We start from the raw sequence: 20,824 nt of genomic DNA, 5'->3' as shown, positions 1-20,824 counted from the left end.
TGACCTCAATCCTATAGAAAATTTCTGAGCAGAACTGAAAAAGCGTGTGCGAGCAAGAAGGCTTACAAACCTGACTCCGTTACACCAACTCTGTAATGGGCCAAAATTCACCCCACTTATTGTGGGAAGCTTGTGGAAGGCTACCCGAAACGTTTGACCCAAGTTAAACAATTTAAAAGGCAATGCTGCCGAATACTAATTGAGTGAATGTAAACTTCTGACCCACTGGGAATGTGATGAAATAAATAAAAGCTGAAATCAATCATTATCTCTACTATTATTCTGACATTTCACATTCTTAAAATAAAGTGGTGATCCTAACTGACCTGAAACATGATTTTTTACTAGGATTAAATGTCAGGAATTGTGAAAAACTGAGTTTAAATGTAGTTGGCTAAGGTGTATGTAAACTTCCAACTTCAACTATATATTACAAACATACATATAACCCCTAGTCCGCTATATCTTAAAAGTGACGGAACAGCTGAAAAAGGTGCGAAAATTGAAAAAGGCAATTGTAGATTGAAATTGCTTGTTAATGAAATGTGTGTTTGTAAAAAATAATTTATATATATCACACATTTCATCAACAAGCAATGTCAATTCACAAATACCAATTCATCCCTGTTTCAAAATAGTCAATAGTGAAAATATCAAAACAAACCCCAAAAGCTGATTGAGTCTTTGGTCCATTAAACATCCCCACTGAATATTCAATCTTTCTGGAGGCCTGCTGGACCTCTCAGACCTGTGCAGGGTCTGAGGCACTGTGTCCGAAGTTTCTTTCCCACTCCCAGTAAACACTACCGTTCAAAAGTTTGGGCTCACTTATAAATTTCCTGGTTTTTGAAAGAAATAAAGAAAAAAATTGTCCATTTAAAATATCATCAATTGATCAGAAGTGCAGTACAGACATTTTTAATGTTGTAAATGAGTATTATAGCTGGAAACGGCAGATTTGTTATGGAATATCTACATAGGCATATTAGAGGCCCATTTTCAACAACCATCACTCCTGTGTTCCAATGGCACGTTGTGTTTGCTAATTTTAAAAAGATGTGTTGTGATTTGTAGGGTGGTGTGGTCCAGTTGTGATTGGTTGGGTGGTGTGGTCCAGCTGTGTTGGGATTGGTCGGGTGGGGTGGTCCAGCTGTGTTGTGATTGATGGGGTAGTGTGGTAGTGTTGACAGTTAGGACAGGAAGTATTCTCCCCTGTGTTGTTCTACCACCCCGCCGGGCACCCTGATCCCCATGCTCTGCGGGATTATGGGGGATTCAGCAAAGATCACACGCAGCGCCAGGGGCCGGGGAAAAAATATAAACAACCTGGATGCCTCCTCTCACACATGCGCACACACACACCCCGACACACACACACCCCAACACACACACACACACACCTCTCCATTCTATTTTCTCACACTTTATCTCTCTCTCTGTTCTCCAGTCTGCTCCAGAATGTGACATTGTCATATCTCAGGTTAGGACTCATAATGTAGTGCAGTGCTCTGTATGCCCATCAGAGGGATCGTTTCTCTGCAGAAATTGCAGTAAGCCACTTTTCTCTCCAGGAACTGCAGTAAGCCACTTTTCTCTCCAGGAACTGCAGTAAGCCACTTTTCTCTCCAGGAACTGCAGTAAGCCACTTTTCTCTCCAGGAACTGCAGTAAGCCACTTTTCTCTCCAGGAACTGCAGTAAGCCAAGTTTCTCTCCAGGAACTGCAGTAAGCCACGTTTCTCTCCAGGAACTGCAGTAAGCCACGTTTCTCTCCAGGAACTGCAGTAAGCCACGTTTCTCTCCAGGAACTGCAGTAAGTCACGTTTCTCTCCAGGAACTGCAGTAAGCCACGTTTCTCTCCAGGAACTGCAGTAAGCCACGTTTCTCTCCAGGAACTGCAGAAAGCCACTTTTCTCTCCAGGAACTGCAGTAAGCCACGTTTCTTTACAGGAACTGCAGTAAGCCGCATTTTCTTTACAGGAACTGCAGTATGCCCACAGAAAGCAGAGAAAGAGCGGCCCTAAATTGGTGAGGCCTCTCTTCTCAGAGAGGGACAGCGGAGACAGAGACCGGGTCACCAACCCCTGGGGCCAGCAGCACAAGGACAAAGACAGACAAGGTAACAACAGTAATATCTGTCTACACTGTCTGATACACTGTCTGATACCACCTGACTTGAGGACCAATGATGCAATAAATATACAGAGTTGATGTCTGGGCTATAAAGGATTATTAACTTTAGCAATAGAGGAAACATGGCTCTGAAATCATACTCCGCTTCAACATGCTGGGCAAAATGTTTTCACAACACTTTATCGTCACTTCTTTCTCTCCTCTCTTCCTCAGCGTCCTAGCACTAAGGAGAACACCCATCCTCCTCCTCTCAGCCAATCACGGAGTTCCCTGCGGCTGGACCTCAGGTCATGACCCCCTTTCAGCCCATCGGGTCCTCTGCTGCTGTCGTCAGTGGCTCTGGAGAGGTTACTGAGGGAGATGTGGCAGATACTGGACCGAGGCCTCAGCCCCTCCATACTCACACCCCGGGAGAGCTGCTCTGAGAGAGGTGAGATCTCTCTCACTTTCTTTCTTTAACTCTTCCTTTATTTCTTTCTTTCATGGATTGACATTAAAGTCTGAAAAGAATTTGCCCATTGGGCAAGTCAGGAGTATTTTTTTGTTTCCCCAAAGATTATTATCACTTGCCTACACATAGGGGTGGAATCAGAAAGATCACTACTGGAATTCTTAGTATATTGGTTGTTATCAGTAAAATACATTCCCAGAGCAGGCTCAACTTGCCCGACAACCATGAATGCCATTAATTGTCTGTCTTTCACTTATACAATGGGGAGGAACCAGAAAGATCAGAACCAGAAATATGATTTAGGCTCTTGGAATTCTTGACTTTAAAAAAAGAAAATCACCTGCCCTTTGGTGCAATCTCACTTGGCCCAGGCAATAGAGTAACCTGCCCTCTCTCTCTTTCTTTCTTTCCATCTCTATCTCTCTCCTTTTCTCTCTCTGAGTGTACTCTGTGAGTCACACCATTATAAAACAACTTGTGTGTCTGCATTCTATTGGGCATTTAGCACATAGCAGATTATCTGGCACAGGAAGTCTAGTATTACTCTGTCACAACACACACACACACCCCCATACACACACACACCAATGTTAGTGACATCTGCCATGTACATCAGTATGTGTTAACTAGACCACAGACCATAAGGCTCTTTGTATGAGATAATAATAGTGTTTATAATTTCACATAGCTGAGGATTAAGTAAAGACAGCGTGGCAGTTTGGCCACAGAGGAGGAGGCAGGTTGCCCAACTGGTGGCCTTGTATCTGTCCAAAATGGCACCCTTTTCCCTATATAGTGCACTACTTTTGACCAGAGTCATATGGGCCCTGGACAAAATGAGTGCAATACATGGGGAATAGGGTACCATTTGTAACATAACTGTAGAAAAGGCCCATGGAGTTGGTGGAATAATCCTTTAATTCATTGCCATTTACTCAGCTGGGCCAGGGGCGCTTTAATTAGGTCAGGTGGAAATGTCCGACAGATCTCAACTCCATAAAAGGAGGAAATTGCCATCGCCTGATCTCGCTGCTTTCTCTTCCTTAACTCCATCTGATCCAGAAGTTCTGTGCGTCCATGAATCCACGTAAGTCCACCGACTCTGTTACCTTTCATCTGAACTATCTGTTGCTAACTGATCGACTTTGATATCAATCTAATGGGGATTATAGATTGAATAACCATTCACTGTTTGTATTATTTCATGATTTATGATAAATAGTTACGAGCCTAAATGACTCACGGATGATTACTATTGACTTCTTAATGAACTGGACTGTTGAATTCCCTAAATTATGTTAATAATGAATGATATGATTTGATCTTTGATTATGAATTTGATTGGATACATGTTATTTGTTTCCTTTGTGATGCAGCACAGACTACTCAGTAAATATACCACTTTATGGTTATAGGAATTCCTGCCTCAGTCTCATCCATTCCTCTGTCACGTGACCACCTGTTCACCTTCACTGTCAGTCATCCTACCTGTCCAGCTACCCACACAGATTCCACTAATCTTTCAATAACCTTGTGTCTGGTGCCAGATCACAGAGGTGACAGGGTGAAGGCTCTGACCAGGGACTGTTCTGCACTGGGAAAAGTTTCTCAATCAGTGGACAGTGGAGCCACTCATGGTTTAGGTCTGGCTCTGTTGACACTGGTGTTGTTTGCAGAGCACAGGGCACTGGCCAGGCCTGGCTTGCACACACAGCCACTGCCTGCTGGAAGAAGTGCTGACTGATAACCTGGCTCTAATGCTTCAGCAACAGACACTGCAACAGTTCACAGACAGTAGTGAAGGTCATCCAACACAGTGTGTCCATCTTTCAGATTAGATTCAGATCAGAGACATTGCTTCACAGTTAGCTCAGCAGTAGACTGCCAAGAGTTTCCACATTATGCTGAGTAAACGTTGAAAAGAAGATACTCTGGGGCTGGGGAGGATTGGGCTAGGGGACGATGGGGCTAGGGGACGATGGGGCTAGGGGACGATGGGGCTAGGGGACGATGGGGCTAGGAGGGGATGGGGCTAGGAGGGGATTGGGCTAGGAGGGGATGGGGCTAGGAGAGAATTGGGGTTGGGGGAGGCATGCAACACACAAGTATACCATCAGAGACTTCAACTAATCTTTAGAAGCGTTGTTATAGATTAATCAAATCAAACTTTATTTGTCACATGCGCCGAATACAACAAGTGTAGACCTTACCGTGAAATGCTTACTTACAAGCCCTTAACCAACAGTGCAGTTCAAGAAGAGTTAGGAAAATATTTACCAAATAAACTAAAATAAAAAAAGAACAAGAAGTAACACAATATCATAACAATAACGAGGCTATATACAGGGGGTACAGAGTCAGTGTGCGGGGGTACAGGTTAGAGGTCATTTGTACATGTAGTTAGGGGTGAAGTGACTATGCATAGATAAAAATCGGCGAGTAGCAGCAGTGTACAAAACAAATGGGGGGGGGGGGGGGGGGGGGGGGGGTCAATGTAATAGACCGGTAGCCATTTGAATAGCTGTTCAGCAGTCTTATGGCTTGGGGGTAGAAGCTGTTAAGGAGCCTTTTGGTCCTAGACTTGGCGCTCCGGTACTGCTTGCTGTGCGGTAGCAGAGAAAACAGTCAATGACTTGGGTGACTGGAGTCTCTGACAATTTTATGGGCTTTCATTTGACACTGCCTATTATATAGGTCCTGGATTGCAGGAAGCTTGGCCCCAGTGATGTGCTGGGCCATACGCAGTGCCATACCAGGTGGTGACGCAACCGGTCAAGATGCTCTCGATGGTGCAGCTGTAGAACTTTTTGAGGATCTTGGAACCCATGCCAAATCTTTTCAGTCTCCTGAGAGGGAAAAGGTTTTGTTGTGCCCTCTTCACAACTCTCTTGGTGTGTTTGGACCATGATAGATCACTGGTGATGTGGACACCAATGAACATCAAAACTCTCGACTTGCTCCACTACAGTCCCATTGAGGTTAATGAGGCCCTGTTCAGCCCGCCTTTTCCTGTATTCCACGATCAGCTCCTTTTTCTTGCTCACATTGAGGGAGAGGTTGTTGTCCTGGCACCACACTGCCGGTTCTTTGACCTCCTCCCTATAGGCTGTCTCATCGTTGAGGGAGAGGTTGTTGTCCTGCCACCACACTGCCAGTTCTCTGACCTCCTCCCTATAGGCTGTCTCATCGTTGAGGGAGAGGTTGTTGTCCTGCCACCACACTGCCAGGTCTCTGACCTCCTCCCTATAGGCTGTCTCATCGTTGTCAGTAATCAGGCCTACCATTGTTGTGTTATCAGCAAACTTAATGATGGCGTTGGAGTCGTGTTTGGCCACGCATTCATGGGTGAACAGGGAGTACAGAAGAGGACTAAGTACTCACCCCTGAGGGGCCCCAGTATTGAGGATCAGCATGGCAGGTGTGTTGTTGCCTACCTTTACCACCTGGGGGCATCCCAACAGGAAGTCCAGGATCCAGAGGGAGGTGTTTTGTCCTAGGATTCTTAGCTTATTGATGAGCTTCGTGGGCACTATGGCATTGAACGATGAGCTGTAGTCAATGAACAGCATTCTCACATAGGTGTTCCTTTTGTCCAGGTGGTAAAGGGCAGTGTGGACTGCGATTGAGATTGTGTCATCTGTGGATCTGTTGGGGCGGTATGCGAATTGGAGTGGGTCTAGGGTATTCGGGAAGATGCTGTTGATGTGAGCCATGACCAGCCTTTCCAAGCACTTCATGGCTACCGACGTGAGTGCTACGGGGCGGTAATCATTTAGGCAGGTTACCTTCTCTTCCTTGTGCACAGTCAGGGAGAGGTTGAAAATGTCAGTGAAGACACTTGCCAGTTGGTCCACACATGCTTTGAGTACACGTCTTGGTAATCCATCTGGCCTGTGGCTTTGTGAATGTTGATCTGTTTAAAGGTCTTGCTCACATCGGCTACCGAGAGCGTTATCACACAGTCATCTAGAACAGCTGGTGCTCTCGTGCATGCTTCAGTGTTGCTTGCCTCAAAGCGAGCATAAAAGGCATTTAGCTCTTCTGGTAGTCTCACAGCGAGTTTCCCAGAGTTTCCCAGCCACATCCAACGAACCTCAGAGCCGGTGTAGTAGGATTCAATCTTAATCCTGTATTGACGCTTTGCTTGTTTGATGGATCGCCAAAGCCTCAACATAGATAAGCAACGTTCATAAAGTTGAGAATTGAATGAGATTGTTACTAACACTTACTTACTAATGAATATGTGCCATTTAGCAGACGCTTTTATCCAAAGCAACGTACAGTCATGCGTGCATACATTTTACGTATGGGTAGCCCTGGAAAGTATGTAGTACTCTGTCAGGAGAAGAGATTTCTAACAAAGGTGTTGTACAGTAGTATAAAGATAATGGAGACGGTGGTGTGATAAGCCTCTGCCTCTCTGTGCTGTCGAGAGACATTCAGACAGGCACAATGTCCGCTCTGTCTCTACCCAGCCATGTAGGCTCTCTGCACTGCGGCCATTGTCAGTGGCAGTCACTTAGGCCTCATCCCCACAGATGCTTTCAGTCCTGCCCGGTACAATATAAAAGACTGATGGATCCATTCTGGTAGGCTAACAGAATTCAACACAATCGGTAACTGTTGGTACCTGTTACAAAATGATGCCTAGTGGTGCTTGATTGAATGAATACCAAAGTACTTAGTAGGTAGAAATGACATGTAAATACCTAGTGATTTCTGTACTGTAAGCTAGAGTGCTAAAGTAATATCAGAGGCTGGTGCAGAAGGTAATGTCTTGGCAAGGCCACCAGGGGAGTGTTTCTGACAGCAGAACCAGTCTGTCACCCAGGTTAGGTACATACAGTTATTACCTGCTCACTGCTTAGACCAGGGGTCCACCTGGCCTTACACCTCAGGAAGTAGAGGATTCATTGATGTTTATATTGTATTTCCTGTCCCAGATGCTCACACTGAAAAGTACTGTTTTAGGCCAGGGGACCGTCTGGCCTTACACATCAGGAAGTAAAGGATTCATTGAAGTTTATATTTTATTTCCTGTCCCTGATGCTCACATTGAAAAGCACTATTTTGTGTGCCTTTTTCATGTTTTTCTCCCATTATGACAAATCTAGTGTTTTGTGGTCTTGTTGTACAGGTCCTGAACAGGCATTGATATCATAGCAAATCATGAAATAGGGATTTTTTTCTCCCAATAAAACAATAACGTTTTTACATTTTCTGAAATGTTTCCTTTATTGAGAAGGTGTGACACAACCAGAATTGATACAAATTTGACCTAAAAAGGTACCTTATGAAATATGAATATGTTAACACATTAGGTGAGTTTTTCTACATGTTGTCTTGAGGTTATCTTGGTTAGTATTTAAGTCAAAAAATAAGTTTTAAAAAGACTAGTAAAGTTTTCCTCGACATCATGCCATCCTTCACATGCCATTTTCACCATTGAACTCTAGTAACCCCACCAGTCAGGCAGCGTTTCTGATTACATCACCATCCTTGCTGCCCTGGCAACAAGCTCCTCCCATCATTGTCATCACATCACCCTATCTCTTAGCAATACCCTCACACCCACACACCCCTGCTCTGTGATTGGTTCATTTTCACATCAATAAAATATCACAACTAGCTATGGGTGCATTCGTAAATTTTACTCTGGAGTGCCAGAGGGATTTCGTAAATTCTGAGCGTTCCGCTCTCGGAGAGTTCAGAGGGCACACTGGCCGCTCTGGCTGAGGAGTAGGGTTGATCCGAGCTTTCTGACCTCACAACAGCAGTCAAGCACCCAAGCTAACTGGCTAACGTTGGCTAGCTTGCTAGCTACTTCCAGACACAAATGAAAGAACACCTCACTCTGACCATTACTCGCCCTAGCAGAGCTGATTAGGCTGTTTTAATGTTATCCAGAGCGTTGGTGCCTGTAACTGTGCTGCTGGCAACAATTAAATTACGCTTTTTATTGCCGACGTTTACTGACACCGGCCATATTCAACGGGTGTTGAGCGTTTCAGTTATTCTGCGATCTGGCACACCCAGACGAGAGTGTTTTGAAATCAGAGTAGATAGCCAGAGTGAATTTACAAACGCAGCCTATGATCACAGCTGTCAGGATTTGGGTGTGTACTAACTACCACGTTTGTCAACGCTAACTGTACATTCACCACAATAACCCGTTTCAGGTGTGATGATGTGGTTGCTCCACAAGTTCAACCTACATAATGTCAGTGGCCTACTGACTTTGGTTAAAACTTCCAGTAACACTATAAGAAAACGTACATGAATAAGCATTAATAAACTATTTTATAACCTATAAAGTAAATACGTATTCAGTTATTCTTTACAATTTTACTCCTCATATTATAAGCATTACAATTAATGAACATTTACATTTGAATGTATAAAGCATTATAAGCAATTATGAACATTTTATAATGGATTATTCATGAACGCCATTATAAATAGTTACCAAACCTCTTGTTAAACAATACAAAAGCCTCTGAATACTTTGCTGCAATAAAAATAAATGATCTCTCTATACACGAGAAACAATGGGAATACAATGTTTCAATGATTCAAAAGTGAAATGTTTTATATATATATATATATATATATGACTCCCTAAATTCGACCAGGTGATCGAACACATGCGTTGATATATACTTTTTACAATGTCAACCACAGATGACCATACAATTCTTACTAATGATATTAAACATAGTATTGGCCTAATCTGCGCTAGTAGATTTCCAAATACATTACATATTCTGTAAAAAAATGCATTCGTTTATTCATTCATGATTAATAGTTTAGGGAAACAATATTTACCTGGTCTAGGCTAAATCCACCATTCTTTAATGGTATATCCATCTCCAATAAATTGCATTGCAAAAAAATCATACACATTCTGAATAAAAAGGGGGAAGAATCTAATTGATCAAGATAGTCAAATATGTGTTTCCCAAAGTCCATGGACTATTGCAACCGCATGTGTCCTCCTTTCTGCAAGATTTCGAAATGAGTTACTGTTCAATCAGAGTGAAATCTGAACACGGCTCAGGTAAGTGATGGTTCTACGCTTTGAATTTGAGTGATGAACTTGAACTTGGCTTTGGGTTTTACCAATATGAAAGGGCGGGGGAAACTGAGCTAGGTTACTGGTGTACTCGGATGATCCATCCACTGCTACCCGAATGAACTACAGTAACCTTGCCATCCTGTTTCTTCCGTTTTTTTTTCTCCCGAATCCACAGCGGCGTTCAGCGAATCACCCCATCACTGGCTGAGACTGGGAGTCCTGCCTCTTTTCTCATTGGACTGAACAGCCCAGAGAAGCTGTCAGCCCATGTGGCGTGGCCGGGGAGAGCATGTCAGACATTTAAATGAAATAGAGAAAGGGATTCATAGAAGCGAGAGAAATTAGAAGGGCTTGGCAGGGAACGGAAGCAGGGACACACACTGACACAGGCAAGCGCACTCTCACCTACGGAAGATAAGGGATTTTCGAGGAACATTTTGCTAACCGTTTCCTCACTAACATTTCGCAATCCCTTTGGTGTTTTCTACTGATATTAAAACACCTAACTACAGGTAAGTTGTTCTGATATTGCGAGAATATCTATGCTTTTACCGATGTTCGCTTGCTCTAGCTTCTTCATCAAGTTAGCGGATGAGATGCCCATGATGACCGGCATAGTATAAACATCAACGAACTCGAACTGGATTTCCTCGATTTCACTTAGCTGGTTATTATCAGCTGCACACTTCCTCGTTACAATGTTCATGCATTTTAGAGTTATAATAGCTAGCTGACTAATTCCCAGAAATAGCGACATTTTAGCGAGGGTAACTATCAAGTTAAAGCCAATATGACTCCAAGTGATGCGACAACCTCTGCTAGGGCTAGGCTAGCAGTTGTCACTCTTGCTCAATAATAAAATATGTAGTCATCACTGCCTGGATGCCAAGTTAGCACGTTGTAATCAATTACTATTCACTGATGTCCTTGTTCTTCTGCTTGCTAGAGGGTTGTTTGCGTGTCTGGCCCTGGTCTAAATTTGGTAGCAGCACAAGATACAGTAACAGGCTGCGTAGTTTACACTACAGGTCTTGTCTGAGTAGTTGTGGAGGAGCGCAAAGGCCCAGTGATTATCTAGGCCTACTGTACATAAAAGGGTAATTCATCATTCAAGAAAATGTCTTTTTTTCTCCAGCTGTGGTGCTGCCTGTGATGGTATTGAGTTGGATGCCTATTGCCTACCTTGTGAGAGCCTTTTTGCTGATGCTAGCCTTTCTGATCCAATTTTGGTTAATTTTTTTTGCATGTTTGACATCTAATCTCGTGAGAGCTGAGCATGGTAGTTTTCTCAACCTCTTACTGTAATCACACGATGAGTCATATTGTAAAACTCAGTGTGGCTATCCTTGTCTCTGAACACAATCACTTTCACTGTCAAGTTCCACCCCTGTCACCTCCTGAACTTGACTTAATAAGTCCCCAAGGGTCTAGTATGAATCTGAGTTTTGCGCCTAAGCCATTGAAAAGCGGTGGCCTAATCTAACTGCAGACTAATACAGAGCAATACACAGACCAATATCATACATGGATACCAATGTTTGGTGAGCCTACCTATCCCAGTACCCTAGCTCTTTATACTCTCCCTGAGTGAAGGAGCTGGACTGGTGAGAGGCAAGAGAAGGCCCATTCTAAAGCCTAGGTGTGGAATTTACAAGTGTGTGTCAAGCAACCTTTCCACATGTGACCTAGCTGGACAAATCACCAACAGAGCTCTGTCCTACCAGCCAATATGTTGGGTGTTTCTCAAGATGTTCATGTTCCATTACCTGGCATTTGCAGACTGATGACATGCAGTGCTCTTTAGCCCTCCCGTAGAGAGCGGTATTCTAGGCCCGGGATGAAATGTCCTGGCTTTGAGAGATGTAGTCTATAACTATAGTGGAATTAGTCATGTTGTTCTGTATTACCCTCCAGGTGTTTTTCAGGTGTTCTAATATATAGCCTAAGTGACAAGTTGAGTCAAGTCGTGTACCACCATTTTTATTTAACCTATTTAACTAGGGAAGTCAGTTAAGAACACATTCTTATTTACAATGATGGCCTACCAAAAGGCAAAAGACCTCCTGCGGGGACGGGGTCTGGGATTTAAAAAATTAAATTAACATATATAAATATAGGACAAAACACACATCACGACAAGGGACAACATTACATAAAGAGAGACCTAAGACAACAACATAGCAAGGCAGCAACCCAACATGACGACAACAACATGGTAGCAACACAACATGGTAGCAGCACAAAACATGGAACAAACATTGAGCACAGACAACAGCACAAAGGGCAAGAAGGTAGAGACGACAATACATCATGCAAAGCAGCCTATTTGAGGCAGGTGAAACTATTACACAAGGTATATGGCCTAGATTTGAACACATTGTATTTTTGATAGATTGTCATCCATACAGATTCATTGTCACCAATATTATTTTCCTGTACAGATGTTGGTCTGTAGCATGTCACTCCCTCATCAATTGAGTTATTAAATTAAACAACATGGCTGTGGAGGACGGAGTGAGACTGTGGCAGACAGAAAACGCGAGATAGACAGCGGGAGAGAGGGAAAAGAAGGGAGAAAGAGACGGAAGCACCAAGGGACAGGGAGAGAGAGAGAAACACCCACAAGGGAAAGCTGTGTGCGGTGTTATCTATGGCAGGGTGCCACTGTAGTCGTCATTGTGTTGCTTCAGCTAGGCCTATATCCAACACATGTAATCAATCAAGGCCCTGCCTCACAGTGATGTGATCCAGGTCAGGTAGATGATAATCCACCTTAATCCCTGTAAGATATTTACAAACCTGCTCCTACCCATCCCTCTGGCGGGAATGGTGATCAGGAGGAGGTGTTTATACTCTATTGTCACTGACTGCTGTTTAGAGTGTAGCCTATTATTAGTGAGAAGGTTGGTTCTCTGAACTAAATGAGGCCAATTTCTTTCTTGAGGGAATGGTTGGGGGGCTGGAACATAATTACAAATCATTTCGTCTTCTTACGGTCAATTTGCAGTTTACAAACAGATCATGTTTGACTAAAACAATCATTTCAAACCTTGCTTACATTTAGTATACGATTTGTGTCTCTCTGTTAGTGTAACGGATGTGAAACGGCTAGCTAGTCAGTGGTGGTGCGCGCTAAATAGCTTTTCAATCGGTGACGTCACTTGCTCTGAGACCTTGAAGTAGTGGTTTCCCTTGCTCTGCAAGGGCCGCGGCTTTTGTGGAGCGATGGGTAATGATGCTTCAAGGGTGACTGTTGTTAATCTGGGCAGAGGGTCACCAGGGTATGGGCGAGGGGACGGTCTAAAGTTATACTGTTACATTATGTGTGGGAATAATTGGGAAATTATTTCCAAAATTAAAATCACCTGGAGCTGGCTTCCTGCTGTTTTTAGTCCTTTATGTCCAATAATAAAATTAACTTTGTTGGGGAACCCTGCTATACATAGTAACAAAGGATTGGAAAAAACCATTCCATCTTTCACTCATCCTCTTCTAATTATCCCCTATTTTCTCTTGCTTGCTCGCCTCTCTGTCTCGTTCTCGCTGAGGTGTGAGAGTAAGGGGATCCAGTGCCTTGGCAAGAGTTGAATAGGTTCCCATGCAATGCAGTTCTCAGACCTGTGTGTTGGAATGTGTGTCCATTTTGGCTGCTATCTGCCCTTTGAAAGCCAAGACTAGTATTTTAACCGGTCAACTATTTTCTAAAGAGATAAGCTTAGGCCTAGTTATTTTCATTTTAATCCTCCTGAACAAGTTATTTTTCAAATTTAATTTCACATTTTTTACAGATAAATCAGTTAAGAACAAATTCTTATTTACATTGACGACCTGTCCAACAAATCATTAAACAACATCTCTATAAACAACAATTACACTATACACAGTCTACACACAACTTTCTATGGCAGACTGACCAGATGATCCCTTATTGATGTCACTTAAATCCACGTAGATGAGAGGTTGTTAACCCTTTTTTTACCTTTACCTTTTTTTTATTCTTATTTTCAATGACGGCCTAGGAACAGTGGGTTAACTGCCTGTTCAGTGGCAGCACAGCAGATTTTTACCTTGTCAGCTCGGGGATTTGATCTTGCAACCATTCCAGTTACTAGTCCAACGCTCTAACCACTAGGCTTCCTGCCGCCCCAAATGATCTGTTTTTAAGCCTTGAGACAATTGAGACATGGATTGTGTGTGTCATTCAGAGGGTGACTGGGCAAGACAAAATATTAAAGTGCCTTTGAACGGGGTATGGTAGTAGGTACCAGGAGCACTGTTATTTGCCAAGAACTGCAAGGCTGCTTGGTTTTTCTCATGCTCAACAGGCTCTAGCAGAATGTAGGCCTAGACACACAGCACCGCTTTGTACTGTCGGCCGTTTCCACGCCAGTTGGAGTGGAAAATACTTTTAGTCATGTAGTGTATGTGGACACCTGCCCGTCGAACATCTCATTTCAAAATCATGGGCATTAATATAATAAATCCACTAATTTGAAAGGGTGTCCACATACTTTTGTGTGTGAGATATATATCTAAAACTCAGCAAAAAAAGAAACGTCCTCTCACTGTCAACTGCATTTATTTTCAGCAAACTTAACATGTGTAAATATTTGTATGAACATAACAAGGTTCAACAACTGAGACAAACAGAACAGGTTCCACAGACATGTATGTCCTGCAGGAAATCACGCACAGAACAAGCAGTATGGCTGATGGCATTGTCATGCTGGAGGGTCATGTCAGGATGAGCCTGCAGGAAGGGTACCACATGAGGGAGGAGGATGTCTTCCCTGTAACGCACAATGTTGAGATTGCCTGCAATGATAACAAGCTCAGTCCAATGATGCTGTGACACACCGCCCCAGACCATGACGGAACCCCCACCTCCAAATTGATCCCGCCTCACAGTATGGACATTGCAATTTATTGCCCTGGCCACATCTGCAGTCCTCAAGCCTCCTTGCAGCATGCCTAAGGCACGTTCACGCAGATTAGCAGGGACCCTGGGCATCATTCTTTTGGTGTTTTTCAGAGTCAGTAGAAAGGTCTCTTTAGTGTCCGAAGTTTTCATAACTTTGACCTTAATTGCCTTCCGTCTGTAAGCTGTTAGTGTCTTAACGACTGTTCCACAGGTGCATGTTCATTGATTGTTTATGGTTAATAGAACAAGCATGGGAAACCGTGTTTAAACCCTTTACAATGAAGATCTGTGAAGTTATTTGAATTTTACTAATTATCTTTGAAAGACAGGGTCCTGAGAAAGGGATGTTTCTTTTTTTTTTGCTGAGTTTATATAGTTCCTCTGTCCAGTGTCTGTGTTCTTTTGCCCATCTTAATCTTTTATTTTTATTGGCCAGTCTGAGATGCAAAGAAAAAGACAACTCTGCCTAGAAGGCCAGCATCCCGGAGTTGCCTCTTCACTGTTGATGTTGAGGCTGGTGTTTTGCGGGTACTATCTAATACTACTATCTAGTACTAGCTGCCAGTTAAGGACTTGAGGCATCTGTTTCTCAAACTAGACACTCTAATGTACTTGTCCTCTTGCTCGGTTGTGCACCGGGGCCTCCCAATCCTCTTTCTATTTTGGTTAGAGCCAGTTTGCGCTGTTCTATGAAGGGAGTAGTACACGTCATTGTACAAGATCTTCAGTTTCTTGGCAATTTCTCGCATGGAATAGCCTTCATTTCTCAGAACAAGAATAGACTGACGAGTTTCAGAAGAAAGTTCTTTGCTTCTGGCCATTTTGAGCCTGTTATCGAACACACAAATGCTGATGCTCCAGATGTTCAACTAGTCTAAAGGCCAGTTTTATTGCTTCTTTAAGCAGAACAACAGTTTTCTGCTGTGCTAACATAATTGCAAAAGGGTTTTCTAATGATCAGTTAGCTAATCTAAGTTTTTAATTTTAAAAGGCTAACACAACGTGCCATTGGAACACAGGAGTGATGGTTGCTGTTAATGGGCCTTCGTTCGCCTATGTAGATATTCCATAAAAAATCTGCCGTTTCCAGCTACAATAGTCATTTAGAACATTAACAATGTCTACACTGTATTTCTGATAAATGTAATGTTATTTTAATGGACAAAATATGTATTAAAAATTTAAAAACAGCAAGCAATGCAGTTGTAGAAGCACGGTGGCCGGGTGGAGATTATAACAGAACATGGCCAAGATGTTCAAATGTTCATAAATGACCAGCATGGTCAAATAATAGTAATCACAGCGACCAGGTCAGGGTTCCATAGTCGCAGGCAGAACAGTTGAAACTGGAGCAGCAGCACGGCCAGGTGGACTTGGGACAAACGAGTCATCATGCCAGGTAGTCCTGAGGCATGGTCCTAGGGCTCAGATTCTCCGAGAGAGAGGAAGAGAGAATTAGAGAGAGTATACTTAAATTCACACAGGACACCTGATAAGACATGAGAAATACTCCAGATATAACAGACTGACCTTAGCCCCCCGACACATAAACTACTGCAGCATAAGTACTGAAGGCTGAGACAGGAGGGGTCATTATCATTATTGTCATTATACTCCCTACTGTGCTTTCAAATATGCAATATCTGTAGATTCTTAAATAAAGTACCATTTTACAATATTACTAATATTAATGTCTCAAAAGTACCCTTTTTAGATTTAGCTTATTTTTAGACAATGTTTAATGATATACTCTCTAAACACGTCAAATTTCCAGAGTGGCTCTGTGGTACTTTTAATGATATGACCCTCTGGAAGTAGGATAATTTAGCATTTTTTAACACCTGAAACAGCTTTTTTTCTACAATCTAGAGCCATAAACATACCTCATTCTATTAAATACCTCTTTAATTGTTCAATTGTCATTTTAATGAGGGTGTCATTCTGACTGTTGTAAATCACGCATTTCAATATACTGCAGCAACATGTCTAGGATATTACATAAAAATTACAACCCAGTACATGGAATCATAACACGCATCTCGACAGGCACATATCATGGGGTGGCAGGGTAGCCTAGTGGTTAGACAGTTGGACCAGTAACCGGAAGGTTGCAAGTTCAAATCCCCGAGCTGACAAGGTACAAATCTGTTGTTCTGCCCCTGAACAGGCAGTTAACCCACTGTTCCCAGGCCGTCATTGAAAATAAGAATTTGTTCTTAACTGACTTGCCTAGTTATAAAAAAGTATTATAATTAATACACACAAATATCATGATAAGGTGCCAGAGTATATTTATCTGTCTGTGTCCTCCTGACTGGTGGTTATTTTTTTTAAACAAACTAAATCTGCTTCTCTGCATCTCTGTGTAAAATCTTGAAAGGATGTGAGTCTTATTCAGTACGTTTAGTAATTTCGTGCTATTCGGAAGTCTAGCAACCTTGCCAGCAGGCATGCCAGCTAAGATAGTTAGACAAGCTAATCTAACTTGATTGACAGCCTGAAATAGCTTGGTAGTTAGGTTCCCATCTCCCAACATCAACTATCTAGCTGGCCAGCCAAAGCCAAAGCCAACTTCATAAAATTGCAATAGTGGCTAGTATTACAGACACATTTCTTTATCAAAAAGGAATCAATAGGTTACATAGATCAAATTAGTCCTGTCCATCACCAGCAGCTAAAATCAAATCAAACTCTGTGTGTCACTTTACACTCTCTCTCTCTCTCCACTGATGATACTGTCTGCACACACTAGAGTATCTAGTGTCCTGCCAAGCATACCTTTGGTCCATGGAGCACCTTGAAAGGAACCACTTACTGGGGGGGACTCTTTGCCTGGTCCAGTCATTGTGCCCCCTCTGCAAAATACCGCTGACAGATCATTTTATAAATGATTATGATCAAACGTGGGCTTACAAAATGAAGTTTAGTAAAAAAAAACATGTAAACAGGACAAATCTGAGGAGCTTGTGCCCCCTATGAGCGTGACACCTCTGTTAATCTCTTTTAATGTTGAATAAATTCATGTTAAATTGTATTTCAGAATCAAGGCTTACTCCATATTTTAGAGCACACTATAAGGAGTATAATGACACCACGATGTTGTCTGTGCCATGTACGATTCATAGGGTCTTACAGGACACATGTATAGGTCTAAAATGACCACTTTCCTCATGGATTTTGTCAAATGGTTTGTGATACAAATGTAGAAAGCATGTTAAACATCCTTCCTCCCAAATGAAGTTCCTATGTGAGAATTGCCGGAACAATCTGCGATACCAAAAGTTTTTTCCGTTCCCGCTGGTGTGGATTCGGCCGTTAAATGGGACGCTGTGGAAGGAAGGGGACTCTCTGTTCCATTCTCATTTCATTTTGTAGAGTTATCAGGGGAAGGTAGATATGCGTCAGTGGACTGACACACACACACACACTGGCTAGCGAACTCACTGGGCTCTTTGTATTCAGATGTTACACACACACACACACACATAGCAGCCAATCATCTGGTGTTGCATTCACAGCAGCTAATTTTTATTTATTTAACCTTTTATTTAACTAGGCTAGTCAGTTAAGAACACATTGTTATTTTACAATGACTGCCTACCAGATGGCCTTTACCAGGAGGCCTCCTGCTGGGACGGGGGCTGGGATTGAAAATAACTAAATAAATCAAATAGAAATATTGGACCAAACACACATCACGATAAGAGACAACACTACATAGAGAACTAAGAAGACAACGACACAGCATGGTAGCAACACATGACGACACAGCATGGTAGCAACACATGACGACACAGCATGGTAGCAACACATGACGACACAGCATGGTAGCAACACATGACGACACAGCATGGTAGCAACACATGACGACACAGCATGGTAGCAACACATGACGACACAGCATGGTAGCAACACATGACGACACAGCATGGTAGCAACACATGATGACACAGCATGGTAGCAACACATGACGACACAGCATGGTAGCAACACATGACGACACAGCATGGTAGCAACACATGACGACACAGCATGGTAGCAACACATGATGACACAGCATGGCAGCAACACATGACGACACAGCATGGCAGCAACACATGACGACACAGCATGGCAGCAACACTTGACAACAACATGGTAGCAACACATGACGACACAGCATGGTAGCAACACATGACGACACAGCATGGCAGCAACACTTGACAACAACATGGTAGCAACACATGACGACACAGCATGGTAGCAACACATGACAACACAGCATGGTAGCAACACATGACGACACAGCATGGTAGCAACACATGGCGACACAGCATGGCAGCAACACATGACGACACAGCATGGCAGCAACACATGACGACACAGCATGGCAGCAACACATGACGACACAGCATGGCAGCAACACATGACGACACAGCATGGTAGCAACACATGACGACACAGCATGGTAGCAACACATGACGACACAGCATGGCAGCAACACTTGACAACAACATGGTAGCAACACATGACGACACAGCATGGTAGCAACACATGACGACACAGCATGGTAGCAACACATGACGACACAGCATGGTAGCAACACATGACGACACAGCATGGCAGCAACACATGACGACACAGCATGGCAGCAACACATGACGACACAGCATGGCAGCAACCCAAAACATGATACAAACATTATTGGGCACAGACAACAGCACAAAGGACAAGAAGGTAGAGACAACAATACATCACACAAAGCAGCCACAACTGTCAGTAAGAGTGTCCATGATTGAGTCTTTGAATGAAAAGATTGAGATAAAACTGCCCAGTTTGTGTGTTTGTTGCACCTCTTTCCAGTCACTAGCTGCAGTGAACTGAAAAGAGGAGCGGGGACCTTTAACAGAATGTGACTGGTAGAACGGGTGTTGTATGTGGAGGATAACAGGGCCTAACAGGGTTTTATAAATAAGCATCAACCAGTGGGTCTTGCGACAGGGAATACAGAGATGACCAGTTTAAAGAGGAGTATAGAGTACAGTTATGTGTCCTATAAGGAGCACTGTTGTTATAAGAATGCTGCATTCACAGCAGCCAATCATCTGGTGTTATTAATAAAGAGAAACCGAACGTGCTGTCCTTGCCTCCGTGTCTCTGTATGGTACATCATTGCCACTCGTGATTGGTTAACCAGGTTAACTCTCACTGTCCGATGGGCTAGCTAGGTTAACTGCGTAAAGCAGTGTTTTTCAATTCTGGTGCTGGGGATCCACAGGGTGTGCACTGTGCAGGATTTTGTTCTAGCCCAGTAACTCACCTGTAGCCTACATGAAAACCTTAAGTTGAATGAGCTGGGTGGGCTGGAACAAAAGCCTGCACTTTCTATACCATAGCTCTCTAGGATTAAAGAGCACTGCTGTAAAACTCTTCCAAAAGAGTTCAGGGGTACTGTAGGGGCTGAGTTCTACTAGCTGTATGGGGTGCTCTGTTTGGTGTCCCTGCCTTGTGTGAGGGCCAACAGTAGTCTACTGTGTGTTGGACTAGGGAACAGCTAGCTACAGCTAGGAGCAGAGCGCTTCTCAGTCAACTGGGATTCACTGGTTGGCCCCTCCCCTGCTGTCTCATTGGTTGGCTAGCCTGCATGGCATTGCCTGTCCCAGAAACCAGGAACAAAGTTTCTGAGCTGGATGATGAGTTGACTCTACCTTTCACTTGCTGTCGACTGCTCACACAGAGTAGCCTACCATCTCTACTTCTCTTCTTAAACAGATGCAGATATCGACCCCTCCCTCTGTCTCAGTGAGTGTTTCCCAGACCAGCCCGGTGCTGTCGCCTGCGGTGAACTAGCTGGTTTATAATGCTGGGCTGAACATGACCTTGTGTTATAGAGGCTTTCATGGCTGGTTCCCACAAGGTAATGCAGACCCTCCTTGCTGCCTGGTCAAGCAGTTACAGAGAATCTATTGTCAGTCTAATAAGATGCCTTGCAGGGGGTGAGGGAGTTTATAGCCGCCAGCTACTGTCTGTCCGTGTGGCTGCAAGCACTGAAATGTTTGTGTGGGGAATGGGAACGCCCCAATAGGGTTGTTTTTTGTCTAGACTTTTATGTCTCCTCTCTTCATTTCTTTAAGTTCTCTCGGTCTCCTCTTCCCTACTCCGAGTTCACCATTTTCTCAGGCTGTAGTTTTCTGATTATCTGTGGTGCTGCTGCCATCTTGCACCAGTTCTTGTGAAATAGATTGTGTGTCAATGAAACGACAGTAA

General features: G+C 43.3%; 1 protein-coding gene across 1 annotated transcript in view; it reads left to right on the top strand.

Annotated features, from left to right (window-relative positions):
* Positions 1-9,760: 9,760 nt before the first annotated feature.
* The window catches only part of LOC110502946 (fatty acid synthase), a 46,551-nt gene continuing 35,487 nt past the window's right edge, over positions 9,761-20,824 (top strand). Inside the window, exon 1 of the mRNA XM_090217494.1 lies at positions 9,761-10,169. The gene's annotated coding sequence lies outside the window, so the exon portion shown is untranslated. The remainder of the gene's footprint in view (positions 10,170-20,824) is intronic.

Source organism: Oncorhynchus mykiss, chromosome 23, assembly GCF_057628025.1.
Source record: "Oncorhynchus mykiss isolate SJ-2025 chromosome 23, ASM5762802v1, whole genome shotgun sequence".
Lineage (NCBI taxonomy): Eukaryota > Metazoa > Chordata > Actinopteri > Salmoniformes > Salmonidae > Oncorhynchus > Oncorhynchus mykiss.
Note: the sequence above shows the minus strand (reverse complement) of the source record. Positions and strands in the feature narration are given on the sequence as shown.